This window comes from Monopterus albus, unplaced genomic scaffold (assembly GCF_001952655.1).
Source record: "Monopterus albus unplaced genomic scaffold, M_albus_1.0 scaffold131.1, whole genome shotgun sequence".
Lineage (NCBI taxonomy): Eukaryota > Metazoa > Chordata > Actinopteri > Synbranchiformes > Synbranchidae > Monopterus > Monopterus albus.
Window position 1 is genome coordinate 1252767 of NW_018128011.1, and position 4968 is coordinate 1257734.

The 4968-nt window shown below is 38.3% G+C and overlaps 1 protein-coding gene across 1 annotated transcript in view; it reads left to right on the forward strand.

Annotated features, from left to right (window-relative positions):
• The first annotated feature begins 1336 nt into the window (after window positions 1-1336).
• Window positions 1337-4968, forward strand: part of spns1 (SPNS lysolipid transporter 1, lysophospholipid) — a 15836-nt gene continuing 12204 nt past the window's right edge. Inside the window, exon 1 of the mRNA XM_020613237.1 lies at window positions 1337-1647. The gene's annotated coding sequence lies outside the window, so the exon portion shown is untranslated. The remainder of the gene's footprint in view (window positions 1648-4968) is intronic.

The window sequence follows — 4968 nt, forward strand, 5'->3', positions numbered from 1 at the left end:
TTGCAACTATCAGTTGAATTAGAAAAGAAAAGCAGGGCTTGGCCCAGGATATTTTTCAGCAGGGAATAAGAACTGCTAAATGTGACTGGAGTTACAAACAGTGGAAGGAACACTTTTAGGAGCTCTGGAACCCAACTAACCTGACCTCTGAGGAGGCAGAGTCTGAAGATCTGGGGAAGCCTTACTCAATAATGTATCTCTGGCAGAGGTCTCTGAAGTAGTTAAGTTTCCCTGCAATGTCCAGATCTAGAAGTCACTGGACACAGTGGGTCTGTCTTGGCTAACATCTTCATTTTCACATGAAGGACAGGGAGAGTGCCTGTAGACCCGCAGACTGAGACATATCGCGTTCACAAGAATCATACAGATGGAGAACCCTAAAACAATGGCTCCGGCCAAGGGAGTTGCCAGCATGGAGGCATAAAAATAAGGTTAATTAAAATGTACAATATGCTATAGGAAACATGAATTTCTGCAGCAAATGTCATGGCAATTCAAGAAACGGTTAAGATATTTCACTGTGAACAGCAAATGTCAACCTCATGGTGGCAGTAGAGAAAAAGTCAGAGGACAAAATCAATATCTGCACCAAATGTCATGGCAATGAATCCAGCAGTTGCTGACATATTTCAGTCTGGAAAAAGTGGTGGACTGACTGACAGACCAACACAATATGGCTGAAAACCATCACAAACAGTACTCCAACACATTTACACATTATACACATCACACCCTGGACAACTTTCTTGTCACAGTGTTTGGTTCTCATGGAAACTGTTGCTAGTGTCAATATTAATTAAGTTAATGATTGTTCTTTTGTGGGTGAGTTCTGAAATATAAACACAGATTTCTGATAACGATTTTTCTTAAGGTCAGGTTTCATCTGCAAACTACTGTGTTGTATGTGCCAATGTACTTAAAAAATGTAGTGACCACATCACATCACATCACAGAAAACCACAAGTTTCAGTTCATGTAGAACAAAATCCCCAAAGGTATTTGTGTTCCACGTTTGTAGTTACCACCACATCATCGCTAATAATTTTTAGATCCATCATTAGACAGGAATGAGGTTGCAGTGGTTTGCTTGTTAAAAAGGTTAACACTTCATATAGTTAAATTGATATATCATCTATCTCTCCAGCTTGAGAATGTGCAGTTTGGAAGTCTGTCAGTGTAAATATTACGATTCTGTTAGAAGAAAGTCTTTATACAGACTTTACACTGACACCCTAAAATGCTATTCAATCAATCAGTGGAAACACACACTTTAAGTGGAAACTTGCATTATATTATCTCCATATAACAGTAACTATACGTCCATGGTACACACCAATGTTTAGTCTCCGGTTTAACGACCGGTATTGTCATGTGATGTTCAAATTAGAAAGTCATGTGAGCTGCGTAGCGGAAGTTTGGTCAGTTGCATCATGGCGGTGGTGAGGATGGTCTTTTCTTAAGTGTTCAGCAGTAAATGCATGGTTTTATTTCGCGTAATCCCGACAGGCAGTGTCCACGGGGAAACTTTTTATTGTAAAGTACCAACATGGGTCTTGAATAGCATTCACAGCTGTATGTAACGACGAAAGGAATAAGGACTGGTGACAGTGAGAAGAAAGAAGCGTCAAGCCTGACTCATCCTCCCAGGTAAACAATACCAAGCAACAGGATACCAATCTTTGTACGTATTCTTAACACGCAATTATTAGGCTTATAAGTCACCCAACGTTGTGCCAGTGTGGCATTTCATTATATTTCTTTACCTTAGACGTGATTTTCCTCCCGTTCTTTCATTGCGATTTGCACTAAACCGTCGTGGATAATAAGATAATGTATGAAAGTTAGTTAAATTTCCATTTAAAAGGAAATGCTTTTGGTGTCCATATAAGTATTTAAGTTATTTTATTTAAACCCTTAAATGCCACGTGTTAATTATAAAAGGTGTTTGGTGTAAAACGCTGCATAAAACTGACAAAATCCTTAAATGGAGTCTGGCGTCAGTAATTTCTGTTGCCATAATTATCTGCCAGATTTATCAGAATATTGCTAAATGTCCCCCGACTTACCTCCTCAGTTAAAAGCAAAAGACCTTATAAACCTTACCAATTTGAGTCTGGAGCCCTGTTCTCAGTGACACTTCTTTCTTTTAACATTTGACATTGACACTTTTGATTTGTCAGCAGAAATGATCAGAAGCTCACTGTTTTAAGTAGTATTTCATATAGGCTACCTCAAAAGATATATAGTACTGTTGCTTTGTTTAAAGTACCTAACATGTCTCCCAAATGAATCATTAACTCCCTTTAAATGTTTTTTTGTTTGTTTTGTTTTTACCTTTGTTTATTCAGGAGATTTCAAGCCTCTTTTACAAAGGAGACCTGGCCAAAATGGCAGAATTTGCAAACACACTCAGTTAAATATAACACAATCACATAAAAAGACGATCATTACAACTCTTTACAATGCCCCACTAAGAATTTCAGAGATATGTGGTAAATGAGACAGATGCCAATGAGTTTTCCATGGTCTGCCATACCAGTTTGGCCAGTTAAACTTTTCCAGTATTCCAGGCGGAGAATGAGAAGGTCTTCTTTCCCATCTCTGTCCTAGCATATGGAGTCATGAGCTCATATCTGTCCTCTGATCTTATGTTAGAGTTGGATGAAAAATTTCGAACAATAAATTTACAAAGATACCGGGGTAACTTCCCGTGAATGTCTTTATAAATAATGTACCAGTAACTTACCCGGCGCATGGCAAGAGGAGACTGTCCCACTCGAGAATACAGGATACAGTTGTGACTCAGTGGTTCAGAATTTGTCATAAACCTTTAGGCACATTGTCCAATTTACAGATGTTCAAGGTAAACTTGATTTTCCCCACAGGGCAATTTGTGTTGCAGTAAGCAGTCATAAAACCACACAGTCAACACACATACAATAAAAACACATCACAAGAAGATTGAGGGGGAGGGTTGAATCATGTAGTACTACTCAGGAGGGCAATGGTAGCTGGGACAAATGAATTGTATTCTGCAAAAAGAGGGTGGCTATCATCGGCCATAACTGCCCAAGCTTTCCTCACAGCTCTGCTTCTGTATAAAAGGAAAATTCATCAAAATTTGTGCCAGCAATTTTACTGCACATCCTCCAAATGTTGTCCAACCTCTTCTTGTTTTTTAAATTGAGAGACACAAACCAACAAATAAATTTAAAAAAAAGTTCAAATGGACTCAATCAAACAAGGGTAAAACTGTTTCATAAAAGAAGTATCATTCAAATCCATAATCATGAACAGAGAGAACGATGGCAGAAACCATCTATATTCTGGCTTCCAATGAGAAACAAGATTTATGTCTTAAAATAAAATCCCAACAGTCTTAATTTCTTTACCAGATTTTCAATATGTTGTTTAAACAAAAGGCAATTTACAAGCCACATACCAAGGTACTGTGTTTGTGAGAGGAAAAGACTTCAGTCGTCTTCCCTTCAGCCGACACGATGTCTACTAAATCCATCTTTGCTGTTTGAGAAAACCACCAGGTTAGATTTATCAGCACTCAGTATAAACTTTAACTGAGAAACTTGCAAATCATTTCCCAGTCATTAAAGAGTGAAGTTATATTTGTTACAAAACAAGGCAACTAAAAATGTAAGAATTTTTCCTCTGAAGCCTGTTATTAAAGGCCAGCTAACTGTCGGTATCGTTAACAGTGGCAGCTTCCTTTATTTGTGCGTACACACCACTCCAGAGTGAGACCACAGCAGCGCCACTGTGGGTCTGATCAAATGGATAACTGTTTAATCAGTGGGTTGTTTACACTGGGGGCAAAGTTCAAGACGGGTAAATAATTTGGTTTTATAGACTGAGCTCTTGTCTGTCTTTTCTTTGTTCATTGGCCAAATCCAAGTAGGGATCTACAGTAATTTCCTTTAATCACTTAATGTCTCTGTATGAATGTGAAGTAAAAAAAAAAAAAAAGTCGTTATCATTTAATGTTGTCAGAGATTGAACTTCTAAACACTTAACAATATATCTTGTTTTGTGCTGACCTTATGTCCAAAATCCAAAGATATTCAGTTTCTTGTCACTGAAAAAAAAATCCCATATGTTTATACAAGTCTGAAATGTATTAATAAAAATGTTATCAAAATAGTATTTGTTCGGCCTTTCTGTGTATCAACTAATTGTTTGATTATTATCTAAAGACAATAACATAAAGTAACAGAAATAATAAATACACCACTGTATAACCAATAGTTAATATGAATTAATTAGTTAATTAATTAGTGTCTCATTACAAATGTCTCTAAAGGAAACGTGTTCAGTGATACCTTGTATGTCAGTAAAGTGTTTGCATGAGGAAGTACAGCTTGTTCACCAACATCAGCAAACTGCCTCTGTCATGAGCTCCTCTCCCTCCTGAGTGGACAAAAAACAGCCTTGCATTGATGCACAAGTTGGAGTAATCACATGGTTGTAGTTTCACGAGGTCATACCTACCATGGCTTCTCCTTTCGCTGCATCTTCCTCTTCTTATACTCAGGATATTCTGCAGCAAGCAAAGAAGCTTAAGGGAACTAATATTTACATCAACGAAGATTACCCCGAGTCTGTGAGGAAGAGAAGAAGAGAGTTGATGCCGATGTTAAGAGCGGCTAGGGTGAGAGGAGAAATCGCGTTTCTGGGATACGACAAATTAGTGACCCGACCTCGGAACCAGAATCCTGGACCCATGACCAGCTCGCCAAGGCAAGGAGAGTATGAAGGGGCCGCTGGACCCTCAGCGGTGTGAAACATGCAGGTATATTGATATCTGCGATGGCAGATGAGCTCTGGAACCAACAACAACAAGCATGACCCATGGACGATATGAGGCAAGTGATTTGTTACAGAAGTTAATAGTTTTTGAGGGACTGGATCTGGAACTGAACACATATGGAGACACTGAAATTCATTATCATGAAC